Raw genomic sequence first — 14,503 nt, 5'->3', positions numbered from 1 at the left:
CTCTATAATGTTTTAAGTGCTTTCTATAAATTTCATTTAATCCTCAAACAAGCCTTTGAAATGGGTCTAGTTCTTATCCTTATTTTACAGATGAAGAAGGAACAACAAGGAACAATTAATTATGCATGAAAAGTAAGGTGTGTTGCATGGAAAGCTTGATACCCAAAACATAGACTCAATAAATGTTAACTGCTTTGCTCACAGAAGCTTAATTTAATGTCTAAGTAATGAACAGTACTCCAAAATAAGAGTACTTAAGTCTAAACTGTATTATGCTACATTTTCAAATTAATCAAAATCCAAATTGGCCATTTCATCCCAACATGAACTAAACTAAGTGGCTAAGAACAAAAATTTATGCTGTTAAAGTATTCTTATACTAAATAAACCTTCAGATCATCAAATTATAAATTCTTGAGATTAACAGAGCCATCATTTGTCCTTTAGTTGTGATATTTATATAACTTCTAATAGAGTGGGGAAATTGGCAATCTTCTAATTAACTTGATATAAGCAGCCAAGTAGGATAGCGTAACTCTCACGGTAAGAAAAAACATTAAACTTAAATTATTCATTCTAGAGGTCAAGAGAAGAGCCAAGAAAGGTCTTACTCAGCTGATAAAAATAAAAAAAATATTTAAATTCCTTTTTGGTCATTGGAGCAATTTGTGAATCTCTAAATGCATTTAACCACTGATCTCATCTTTAGTTACTGTTAATTTGAACCTGAGCAGTTATCTGATCAACGGTATTTCATACCACAAAGCAGACTAGAGAAAAATATTTTCACTTCCCTTTCCATAAAAGCTATTCCTTAAAAGAGAATCTTAATCTAAAATTTAGAAGGTCCCACCTGATTTCAGCTCTAATAGCTGATTCAGATTTTTAACCATTCATGTACCATCTTACCCTTAGTTTTTCCGAAGTGCCATCCTTATCTATAAGATTCAGCCAAAACAGTGTTAGAATGGGTACCTTCTGGGACTTCCAACAAGAAATCAATATAATCTCTAATTATGAGACTGTGTTACTGTTAACTCTATTCTGCCTTTTAAAGTATAATAAATCCTTAAGAAAACTTAAGTCAGCTGGGCATGGTGACTTACACCTGTAACCCCAGCACTGTCGGAGGCCAAGGCAGGATGACGGTTTGAGGCAATAAGTTTGAAACCAGCCTGGGCAACATGGCAAGACCCCATCTCTACAACAATAAAAATTAAAAAAAAAAATTAGCCAGGCATGGAAGTGCATGCCTGCAGTTCTAGCTACTCAGGATGCTGAGACAGGAGGATTGCCTGAGCCCAGGTTGCAGTGAGTTATGATCATGCCACTGCACTCCGGCACTACTGCCTGGGCAACAGAGTGATATCTTATCTCTAAAAGAAGAAGAAGAAGAAAACATAGATCTATTTCCAAATTATCACGGAACATTTATTCTCTTTTCTCTTTTCCCTATTTAAACACCTTCAACATGTTCATATAATGCCCAGAAAATCCCCCCATAATTGCAACATTAAAAAAACAAACAAAACAAGCCAGATGCGGTGGCTCATGCCTACAATCCCAGCATTTTGGGAGGCTGAAGCGGGTGGATCATCTGAGGTCAGGAGTTTGAGACCAGCCTGAACAATATGGAGAAACCCTATCTTTACTCAAAACACAAAATTATCCAGGCGTGGTGGCACATGCCCGTAATCCCACCTACTCAGGAGGCTGAGGCAGGAGAATCGCTTGAAACCGGGAGGCAGAGGTTGTGGGGTGAGCCGAGATCACCTCATTGCACTCCAACCTAGGCAACAAGAGTGAAACTCTGCCTCAAAAAGAAAAAAAGTCTAAATACATTCATTTTTACTGTTGCTTTACATATTTGGGTTTTAAAATAAAGAATAACTTTATTCTGAAACTCTGACTTGATTACTTGAGTGGAAATCAATTACAAACATCAATGAACACACTTTTATTATTTATTTGTTTATTTTTGTAGAGACGGGGTCTCACTATGCTGCCCAGGCTCGTATTGAACTCCTGGCCTCAAGTAATCCTCCCACCTCAGCCTCCCAAAGTACTGGGATTACAGGCATGTGCAACCGTCCCCAGCTGATACACTTTGAAAATGTATTTTGTTTTACCAAGAACTTCTTTAGTAAAAATTGTATATGTTTAAGGTATACAACTTGATATTTAGATCTATGTATACATTGTGAAATAATTGCCATAATCAAGCTAATTAATATATCCATTTACCAATTACACCTCAGTAAAGCTGAAAAAAGGAACCCTTTCAATAAAACAACATAACAGGTAAAATAGTTAAAAATGTAAACATCAACATAAAACTGCAGTAACTAAACTCATGTCCTAAGTAATTTATTTTATTGTAATTCTCTTGACTTTCATTATCAAATATTTGTTCATCACTTCTGCCTTGCTTATTTTTCACAGAAGCCTAAGGAATTGTATCCTAATTTCTTCTAAGTTTTCTCATTCTGAAATTCATCTTAGATTACAGTTTGTCTTACCACCGTCAGCTGCTTTCACCATATATAGTTTAAGGTTTAAATCTAGGAATAAATCTAGAATTTGTATACCATATTTCAGAGAAGAAGCTGCTGAAATAAATAAAGTTGTGACCCACCATGAGTTATTGTGTCCTTTAACTTCTATATGGCCCTTTCCTCTTCCCTGGCATCCCATTTGCTCCTTCCACAGTTCAGATGGTACCCAGAAGTGCATAACTGGTAAAATCTAGGATAAATGAACATGGTGAATGGCCAGTAAAAATAACCATCCTATTTGAGCTGCAAAATCAATCCTCATTGAAGTACTTGTTTCACAGGGAAAAGATTACTCAATGATTCTTGAGGAGAATGAAATCATAAGACTGAACTCTACTTGACTTTAACGAACATCTGATTTATAGCTTAACAGTTTTACAGAATGAGTTAAAAGAATTTTACCTCAACTTCAAAGTGATGAACATGACAAGATATGAAATTAAAGAATGATACCACGATTAACCTCAAATAAATATCAGACTTTGGAAGCAGGAGCAGTAAACTGATTGATTATCTTCATCTTTGATAGAGTTTTATCACTAGAGCTACTAATATGTGGCATTGAAGTGTCAATCATTATTTAGTGCTAAAATTACTACTATGAATATATTTTTCTTCTTTATGAAACAGATGTATTCTTGAAGCTTTGAAAAAATAAATTTCATATAGTAAGCCATATTTAAGATGCTGGGAGTGTTCCTATGCAAAGGTGTTTCCAATTATAAATCCAAGTATACCTCTATTTTTAAAAATCCCCAGCTTACTATATATTTTTAAGTCTATGTTTTAATATGCCAGATTTTCTTAAAGCAGATAACCCATAAATAACACTAATTTATGCAGTTCTTTGATTGCGGCCCACTAAGAGATAATATAAAGAGTTGCCACTCAGCATCACACAAACATGTTGGAGAAAAATTGCAAAATAGATCTTGCCCATTTATTAACCTGCATATTTTTTGAAAATGTCTTATTATTCTTCTGTAATTATCTCATGCAAGCCCAACATATTCATTTAAAAAGGAAATAGATTATGTAAAAATTATGATGAATAGGGTATAAGAGAAAACATCTTGCTCATAAAATGCCTAATATTAAAAATATTTTTTGCACCCATATTTTATCAAGTATTGTTTGTAGATTTATATGTGGTTAATAGTTTGACAATTTTTCTCATTACTATAATTCATTTTATTAAAATGTTATTTTCACTGCTGTATAATATTCCACTGTTTGCCCATGTTACTAATGAGGGCTACTTAAATTACTTCCAGGTTTTCACTATTAAAGCCATTGCTGCGAACAACCTTGTAGATATTTTTGTGCACATGTGTAAGAGTTTCTCATGTAGAGAAGTGAAATTGCTGGGCCATAGGATATACATTCTCCCAAATTTATTTGTTTCTTCCAAATTGGTCTACTAGATATTTGTACCTTCTTACCAGCAATTTAATAGCCACATTCTCTTCTCAAGTTAAAATAAACTAAAACTGCAAGCATCAATATGGTTGAATCTCTCAAAACATTACTTTTGGCTCACTTTTTAAAAAATTGTTAACCTTTCTTTATTTTTTAGTTTTTTAGAGACAGAAACTTGCTATGTTGCCCAGGCTGGCCTTGAACTTCTGGGCTCAAGCTATCCTCCCACCTTAGCTTCGTGAATAGCTGGGATCAGATGCATGAGGCACCTCACCCAGCTCTTGAAAACCTTATTTTTGAATGAAACAATTTAAGTACAAGTTTAAATCTTCCCAAAACAAGTGTATATGTGTATATGTGTATGTGTACACATATATATTTATATAAAATCATACATAATACTGATAATCCAATATAAGTAATAGTATACATTATAAACACAGTCATGCACAGCTAACTGGCATGTATATGTTCTGAGAAGTGTTGTTAGATGATTTTTGTCATTGTGTGAACATTTTAAGATAGAAACATTCAGAGAGGAAAAGAGGTGAATGGGATGGACAGGCGGGGTTTCAGCAACCTCTGTAAGCTTTGTTCTGTTGTAAGAAAATCTGAAGGAAATGTGACAGGATGGTGGCACCATTTTATATAAGAGGGAAGTACGAGAATATTTATTGTTTTCTGTACTTTTCAGTAAGCTTAAAAAATCATAAAGCAAAAATAGAAATAAAAATGTTTTGAGTTTAGGTAAAAACTAAGGTCCTTTTGAAATAGCATTTAAGTCATGAAATACAGACACATGATGCTATGTTTTACAACAATGGTCATTTATGTGTACAAATATCTTGACGGCAAGTTGTCCTAGAATATAGAAGTATATGTACAATGCAGCACTAATCACAATAGCAAAGACATAGAATCGACCTAGGTGCCCACCATCAGTGGATTGGATAAAAAGGAATGTGGTACATATATGTCATGGACTACTACACAGCCATAAAAATGAATGAAACCATATCCTTTGCAGCAATACAGATGCAGCTGGAGGCTATTTTCCTAAGTGAATTAACTCAGAAATAAAAAAACCAATACCACAAGTTCTCAGTGAGATTTATAAGTGGGAGCTAAACATTGGGTACTGATGGTCATAAAGATGGCATCAACAGACATGGGGAACTAATAGAGCAGGGAAAGGTTTTAAAACTGTTGGGTACTATGCTCAGTACCTGGGTGGTGGAATTATTTGCATCCCAAACTTCAGCATCATGCAATATACTCATGTAACAAACCCACATATGTATGCCCTGCATCTAAAATAAAAGTTGAAATTATTTTTAAAAAGGTGTAGTTCCAGTATCATGACAATATCACATTTCTTGAGGTAGTCTGTCCAGGTATTCTTGCCTTGGTCCTCACTGCCATTCTATGAAGTAGTCAGGGTGGCACAACCACCTTTATCTTATACATGAGGAAATTCAGCCTCAGTGAGCTTCATCGACTTGCCCACTATCAGCTGTAGAGTTAATTTGGGCCCAGGTCAACACTAGAGCCCAGAACTCCTCCCCAGGCCAATGCTTTTTCTCCTAACTCTGCCACACAACCCCTCTGCATCTCTCAATCCATGAGAAGAAAGGACAGGCACAAAGTAAGGATGCATCTGTTACATATCAAGCCTTCAGACCAAAATAACAGAAACCATCCATTATGCAGCTAGTTTATCTGCAGACCAAGTCTTCCTGCCCAGCCAGAGGGGAGCACAACCCAAGGCAAGGCCTCTCTGAGGGCCCCTTCTAAGGGACACAGATGTTGCATATTTCTTGTGCTACTATTCCTCATAGAAATGATAAATTGTGAAATATGGAAGAGAGTAATTACTAGGAAAAAAGGATGCATTTACATGATCAAAAAATGTATAATTTCTTACTACATCCTCAGTGACCCTGTAGCTTAAAACAGGGTAGGCTGGAATGGGACTGTCCTAGTTTTTACTCGGCAGAAGACAGCTGGCATTCATGTGTAATGACCCATAAGAAAAATTAAATCTAAAACTTTAAGTTAATCAGTGTTCTCCAAAATTCAGCGAAAAATAAATAAAAGAGAAACATGGGATTCTGACACCTTCAGAAACTAAACATCTGAAGCTGTAAATTTCTCTCTTTACTCTAGCAGTTCTACTTTCAAAACTGTGAACCAACTGTGAAATAACTGATTTTGGGAAGAATTAAAAGATAAGTCTTAGAAACAGCTAATATAAATGTCCCTCTCCAAATTAAATCAGTGGGGTGCTAGTTTTAATGTCTCTTCTTATTAGCTCATAATTAGGATTCTGTATAAGCAATTACAATATTCACGTCTCTGGAATAGTTTAGGTGGAGTTTTGACCTATGGTGGTACAATTTAAACAACCAGTAATAGCCAGTCCTACAATTCTATGATTAGGGCTTCCTTTACTGGGCCCTAACATTTATTTCATTTTCCTGCAATCTTCCCCCCTTTTTTTTCCTCCAGAGAAAAACTTTTACTCCCTTGCTCTGCTAAAGAATCCTGTATCCTATTACTAACAGCTTTGTTATGTTTTGTTTTCTAACAAAGGAGACCTTATGAAGTGAACCTACCAGCACTAAGGTTCAAATGGCCTAATTGCCAAATCCACTTTTTCAAGTCTCATCCTACAGCCCTAGCAGGATTTGGCAGTCCTTATCAACTCTTCTATCTTAAAATCTCTCCACATTTTCCTCCCAAACACACTCCCCTGATTCTCTTCTAACTCTCTAAACACTCCTTCCAAGTCTCGTGTGCATATTTCTCCTCTTTTTCATATTCATGTATGCTTTTAATAATTCCTTCCTTCTTCTTGCTTGTTTTCTTATTCCACATGCTTCCTTTGGGTTCTCCTACCCATTTCCTATGGCTTTAATTATTATCTATAAATTAGTACCACATAAATCTATACTTCACAGTTAGTCTCTTTTTTGAAAACTTAAGCCCAATCCATTCTCTGTATTGCTATTAGAAATATTCTTTTTTAAAAATAATCCCTTTCCAGTCAATTTATCTACAGAAAATAAATTATAAAAATAATTCCACCTCCTCATTCTTTTTTGAAAAATGTGATGGCTCCTTTGCCTGAAGGACAAAGTCCAAATTTCTTAGTGTTGCATACAAAACATTCTACAGTATGTCTTTGCATACTTTTCCAGTCTCATAATTCCTGCACCATATTACTGCCAGGCCTCACCAGCCCTCCTTCATTCCTTTGTGTCTTTGCTACATTGACCAAATTTCTACGATCAAGAGCATCAGGACATAAGGTCTGATAAGCAAACTTCTACGAGGGTAAAAGGACTCACTTGGAGTCTAGACTGTCCTGAGAAACCTGGAACATTAAGTTGACATTTTCCTGCAGAGGCCATTCCTAGCTGTGCCTACAGAGTTTCATTTTGTTCTTCATCATCGTAGAAAATTTCAAAATGTTCACACTTACATGTAATGTATTTGCAGAATCTCATATTAAAAAAAAACCCATGGTAAGAAGAAAAATATTCCTCTAGCTGAGTTAACCAACAAATTAATTCTAGAAGTGTAGAGGAAGGAAAGAGACATTCAAATACGTGCAATGAAACAGATCAGTTGCATGAACATTGATAATCAAGGAAGGAATGCTGCTGCAGGCAGATGTTTCTCGCACAACCTGCAAACTCCAAACCATCCTGCAAGCTAAATGTGACTTACTCAGTGAATATGTTTCTCACTCTGTGCTCCTATAACATCAAATTTATGCCTTGATTATAGCCCACAGTATACTTATCTGTAATGACTTGATTTTATGTCCATCTTCCCAGTCTGTGAGCTCCTTGTAGATAGGCAAAACACCTGGCATCGAGCAGATGCTCATAAAGGAGTAATGAACTCACCCTTTAGAAACAGCATTGCCTCGGACACTATAAAGTTTTTAAAAACCTTTCTGAAATCATAGCAATGAATACATTAAGTGCAATTTGGTCAAAGAAATTATGAACACTGTTATAACACATTCTATATGAAGACTCTCTCATTAAACCAACATGTTCATAAAACAATCTGTACTGACATGGAGTTAGAGATAACTGACCCAGGACACTACAAGTTCTCCAAGTAGCATAAAGTAATTCTACTGACACAAAATATTTATGCTTGAAAATCCAGGCTTAAAAAGCTGACAAATATTTCTATCACAGTCTCACTTCCATTTTGTCAAAATCCACTAAGAACTAATTACATGAATTCATATTACAAAAGAAAGTCTTGCCCCAGTGAACAGTGTTAATTTTCTAGCTATGAAAGGTGGAAATGCAGAGTGCCCAGGAGATAAGGACATCTGTCCAAAATGCCAGGCAGTTACCAAAAAAGTTATTATAGTAATTCTTTTTCTTATTTTCCCATCTCTAATATTCCTGTTTCTGTTCCTTTCTTGATATTTCACATTTGTACAACTTCCTTCTCTACAATTTAGCTCTTTATTTAGCTCACAAAGTAGGCATTATACTAAGGAGGTAGAGTATTCGTCTTTGGCGTCAGTACCAGTTGCCCTTAGCAACCACTACTTGAAGGGAAACCTTATTTTCATCTGCTAACTCCAAATAGGACTAAAGGGTCAACTGCAGAGCAATTGTAAAGGGCAGGTATTAAACTGGAAAATTGCTCAATGTAGGACCCTCTTTCATTTGAATTATTCCAGTGGCATTGGGTGTTTTGTTCACAAATATTTCATAAGTCACAGGATTTATAAATCGGTTTTTAAATGATACTTATGAAAAGTAGAACTACACATTCCAACTTGAGATCTCTTTATTATTGGAGCTATGGAGAGGAATCACATAATTAACACAAGTCTAATGCAAACAAAGATAAGTGAAGGGAATATTCTTTTCAAATATATTATGCCAAATACTCTGAAACTATAACTCCTTTTGAATTTACTGATTTTTGAGTTCAAGTTTCCAAAAACCTATGCTAAGAAGCAAAGCCAGTTTGCTCTCTATTATTAGTTTAAGCTAATAAACACAGTGGTTAAGAGGCTAATAATTCTGAATATTTTGAATCATTTTCTGATACATAACAATTCTTTAGGAAATATTAAGGAAAACATAAGAGATAAAGGATGCATATAATTTTCATTATTTTTATAATTCTTAAAGGACATCTATATATAATTTATATACGGTATTCTAAATGAAATTATACTTTAGCATCTTTCCTATGAAGAATGGAAAAAAAACTGCAAAAGAACACATACAGTTTCACTATTGCTGTGGCTTAAGAAATAAAAAGTATTGCACTATTAGGCTTTTTTTTTTTTTTTTTTCCTTAATAACAGATTTCAGGAGGCATGGGCTGTCCCATATGAGAGTTCTGCATGCGGTTGGGGGAACAGATGTTGACAGCAGCAGCAGCCTTTATGTTGACACTTCACAGGCTTTGCCTCTTCTGTAAATCTTTTGTAGATTTACAAGTAACTGGGAACATCAATGTTTTACATTAAGTAAACTTGATTCAATAGTAGGTGACAAGAAATTTTACTAGTCCTCTGTCCACAACTGTAAATAGGGAACAAACTTTCCTTTCATGAAACACACAATTCAGTGAGGGAGATGAGGTAAAGAGAAGAGCGGGAACCAAAGAACAGAGATTCAAAAGAAGGTAAAAAAAAATTTAGGAAGAGTAACTTGAAAATATGATGATGATGATGATGATGATGATGAAATTGTATTAATAAACATAGGACAGAAACTATGTTTGACTGTAACAAATTAATTCTGTGGAAACAGCATGTTTTCTTTTTCTTTTCTTTTCTTTTTTGTTTTTTTGAAAATGGGATCTCGGCTCACTGCAACCTCTGCCTCCTGGGTTCAGGTGATTCTCTTGCCTCAGCCTCCTGAGTAGCTGAGACTACAGCACCCGCCACCATACCCAGCTAATTTTGATATTTTTAGTAGAGACGGGGTTTCACCATGTTAGCCAGGCTGGTGTCAAACTCCTGGTCTCAAGTGATCCGCTCACCTCAGCCTCCCAAAGTGCTGGGATTATAGATGTGAGCAACCGTGCCTGGCCATTTTCATGCTTTGGTAAGCCACTCCAGCTAAATCTGGAAATTCAAGTTACAAGTTTAATCTTGTACTCTTTAAGTAACTCTGAAATAACTAAATAACCCTTGAAACAGAAGAAAAATCAGTTACCCAATCAGATTACCATCAACTTACTATGGGTTTTTGTTTTGTTTTTCACTTTCCTGTTGCACTGAGGTTGAAAACACACACACATACACACACTTGTTTTTGACTAGAAAAACTAAATATAGCTAAGTTATTTTCAAACTGCATGCAATGTCACTGAATTATAATGTATTTCAAGTATGTAAATTTTACTACAGTACCAATAATTTTAAAACTTTTACCATTTGCCTAATACTTTGTGAGTATAAGTATATATAATACTCCAATTTTTAGTTAAACACAAATTCTCAGCTACTACAAAGTCTGCCACCTCTGAAACTTTCTAAAGGGACTGAAATGCTCCAGTGTGGGTCTCTCACAAATGTGTTTTACTCTGTTAGCCAGGCTGCTGCTTGGGATTCCCCATCTGCCAGATGCTCCTTAACTTTTCTGGGTCGATGCTCCCTCATCCAGTCCCCCTTGGACAAATGACCACTTTGGATGAGTTAGGGCTGTTGCTTGAGATCAAAGAATGCTTCTTTTTGGTGGAGATTTTCTGTTTTGTTTTTTCTGTGTGAAGGCCAGCTATGTACCAGAAGAATTAGACTCATGACTTAAGGTCCCTTAGTCACTGTCCCCTTGTCTCTGCTCTTACTCATTCTGTTCCGCCATTGACGCTTGAAAGCACCACAGGTTTGTAGAGCTATGGGGGAGTAGCTGCACGGTTTTTGTTTTCTAACCAGGACTCCAGACAATTATATCTGTTAAGTTCATTTACTTTAAACCTCAAAATTAACTGCAAATAGGCCATCAATAAATTCCCAACTGCAAGAACTTTGAGTGAGTAATGAACACTTAATGACTTAAGGTTACATTTTTAATAGTCAAAACTCTTTAATTATTGTATAGCTATAATGTCCGTCTCACTCTAAAGAATTGTTTTTACTCTAACATGTGCTCTGTTTTGCTATGAAATATTTCTTGAGGTAATAAGTTTTCACCAAGCTTATATTTTTGGGCAACTCAGATACAATGAGAAAAAAACACACCAAAAGACCAAAAATTTTTAAAACTCACTTTTCTTGCAATCATAGACATTTTTCATTATTATAGAACATTCAAACAAGTTAGGTGGACAAATATTGTCTATAGATAAATGAGATGCAATTTTAATAAAGAATTTGAAGAATGACATTAAATGCTGTCTGAAACCTTTTATATTTTTTAATGTATGACCATACTCCATATATACTTAGATAACTTATCCAGAAATCTCAACTGTATTGAACATTGCTGAGAGAAATAAACAATAATTTTAACAGATATGATGACAGTAAAAATTGATTGCATATGTTTTGGCACTAAAACTCATATATTTATTTACAAGCGGGAACTCCATGCTGCCACAGAGACCTGTAAATTCTCCTTTTAGGTATACTGTAATTTGGATCAGTTTCTTCATCTGGTTTCACAAAGCATAAACAATAAGAAGCTGCAAATGAAGAAGAATAAAGATATAGAAATGCTGGAAGTAAACTTGGATCCTAGTCTGGACTTAGATAATGGGAAAGAAAGAAACTCTCTTAAAAGAGTGAACTTTAAGAACCTAGTAATCTGGGAGATCTTGAAGAGCCCCTGAAGGTGCTGTGTTGCACAAAAGAAGATGTTCTGAATGCTATTTCTGAAACCTCAAATCAAGTGTGAACTCTGCTCAGTGTAGTTAGATTAAGAAAGTAACGTAACATGCATTTAGAACACTTTAAAAAGTGATCAGTATTGGGAGGCCGAGGCAGGTAGATCACGAGGTCAAGAAATTGAGACCATCATGGCCAATATGGTGAAACCCGTCTCTACTAAAAATTACAAAAATTAGCTGGGCGTGGTGATGTGCACGGGTAGTCCCAGCTACTTGGGAGGCTGAGGCAGGAGAATCGCTTGAACCTGGGAGGCGGAGGTTGCAATGAGTTGAGATCACACCACTGCATTTCAGCCTGGGGGACAGAGAGAGATTCCATCTCAAAAAAAAAAAAAAAGTGATCAATAAAATGGCTAGCATTTTGCAAATCAGAGCTCTTATGGGTTGTTTTCACTTCTTAGGAAAAATATTTCATTTGTTTTTCCTAGAAAAAGCCAAATAAATGAAACATCATTCTACAGTTTGAGACACAATGCTTATAATATAAACAGAAGTAAAATGTTACTCAGGACTTTCCTAAACTTACTTTGTATCTGTCATTTGCCTAGCACTTCAAGTTTGCTTTCACTTTTTATCTCCTTAAATCCCCATAATGTTCTTCCCGGTCCAAATCAGATGGCTTTTTTTCTGAACTTCTTGGAGCACTGTAAATATGGTCACATGTATTGTCATTGTCGACTCACTGTCTGTCTCAACTAGCCATGTGCTCCTTGAAGGCAGGGCCTATGGTTCCTTTTGTCTCTGTTGTCCTCAGGATAGTGTTTGGAGCATGGTAGACACTCAATATGTTTGCTGAACAGATTAAATAGAAGTATAGGTCATGACCTCTCTGCTAAGGAGTTCATAGCTTTTCTGGGGAAGGTAGATAAGACATAAACAATAGAAATAACATAATGAGGAAGATGATTTTCCGCTCAAATATGTGGTCCAGACAATCAACGTCAGTGGAAACAGAGCAGAGAGCAATATTGGCTTAAATGTTCAGTAAAGCTTCATACACAGCCTTGAAGAATCTTGGTGTTGATGCTACTTCTGGCTGCTCAAGGTAACTCATCTTCACTATCTAAATGTAATTTATAGATTCTATAAATTAAATACAAGAGTTATACAATTAACTGATAAATTAAGAACTGTCCTAAAATATATTTAATTACACACACACATTCTAAATCTGAATTATTCAGATTATATTTACAGTGACAAAAATCAGTAGATAATTATATAGGATCATATCATTTAGCCCTTTTATGACTTTCTGAGATATGTTCCCTTATTTGATAGACTAACCTAATTTTTTCTGAAGAAATAAACAGATACAGAACACCTGAGTAACATTAAAAGAAGGAACAAAACAATAAAATCAAACAAAGATATTAGATTCTTATCTCATAACATGTACCACAATAGTCCCAGATGTATTAAAGACTTAAAAGTAAACAAACAAACAAACAAAAAAAAAACCCATAAAGATTCTCAAAGTAAAGATGGGCAGTGAAGTAATTTATAATTTCATCTTAGAGATGCAATACAGGACACATTTTTAAAAGTTATTATGAAAAATAAAAATACCCTTAACAAAAATCAAGATACAAGACAAACTGGCAAAAGTATTTACAGCTTACATCAAAGAAAAATGACAATTTTCACATACACATATGAAACAATAAAAGGATCATCAATCCAACAGAAAAGTGGGTATACTGTGAATAGCTACTTCTTAGAAAAATAAAGTGCTAATAGTTACTAAACATATGAAATGTTCATTAACCTCATATATTAACAAGAGAAATGTAAATTAAAACTATATTGAGCTATCATTTTGACCTATCAGCTCAAGGAAACATCACAAAATTTGATAATATACTTTGTTGGCAAGGTTCAAAGTCTTACTCTTTCTTATATTGGAAACGGGTAGGACCCCATGTGAAGCAATAGCAAATCTGCCAAAATTTTACACAGTTTGACCCAGTCATGTTATGAACTGAATTTTCAACATATTAAAGTCCATATGTTGAAGCATGAACCCCCAATGTGATATTATTAGGAGGTGGGACATTTGGGAGGTAAATCAGGTTTCGATGAGGTCATGAAGATGAAGCCCCATAATGGGGTCAACATCCTTGGAAAAGAAGAGACACCACAGCTCTCTCTCTCTCTAAGCATGCACAAAGAAGAGGTCACATGATCACGCAGCTAGGTGGCAACTAACTGCAAGCTAGGAAGAGGACCCTTACTAAGAATCGAATCTGTTGGCATTTTGATCTAGGACTTTCCTGCCTCTAGAACTGTGAGAAATAAATGTCTATTGTTTAAGCCACTCAGCAATCGTATTTTCTTAGAGGAGCCCAAGATACATTTATAGGAAGTTATCCTCTTGATAACTAACACACAAGTAAAATGACATTCATATAAGCATTTTCATTGAAATATGATAGATGATATTAGAAATAATTGAAGGCAGTTAAATAACTTAGTTCATATCAATTTGATGGAATTCTGTGTACTATGAAAATGAGTAAGGCAGTACTGTATAAACTGGTAAGGCATAATACAGTGTGTATTATATAACATTTATGAAAAGAAGTAAACCTTACATCGATAGTGATAATGTATACAACATCTCTGAAGGATATAAAAAATGC

The 14,503-nt window shown here is 35.1% G+C and overlaps 1 protein-coding gene and 1 long non-coding RNA gene across 5 annotated transcripts in view; both read right to left on the bottom strand.

The window, feature by feature from the left end:
* The window catches only part of LOC126952150 (uncharacterized), a 48,201-nt gene extending 34,912 nt beyond the window's left edge, over positions 1-13,289 (bottom strand). Inside the window, exon 1 of the long non-coding RNA XR_007724804.1 lies at positions 2,636-13,289. This is a non-coding gene — a long non-coding RNA (uncharacterized LOC126952150). The remainder of the gene's footprint in view (positions 1-2,635) is intronic.
* The window catches only part of KCNQ5 (potassium voltage-gated channel subfamily Q member 5), a 567,929-nt gene that overhangs the window by 491,760 nt on the left and 61,666 nt on the right, over positions 1-14,503 (bottom strand). The gene's annotated exons all lie outside the window — the stretch shown is intronic.

This window comes from Macaca thibetana, chromosome 4 (assembly GCF_024542745.1).
Source record: "Macaca thibetana thibetana isolate TM-01 chromosome 4, ASM2454274v1, whole genome shotgun sequence".
In the NCBI taxonomy this organism is placed as follows: Eukaryota; Metazoa; Chordata; class Mammalia; order Primates; family Cercopithecidae; genus Macaca; species Macaca thibetana.
The sequence above is the reverse complement of the archived record's forward strand: the minus strand, read 5'-3'. Positions and strand labels throughout refer to the sequence as shown.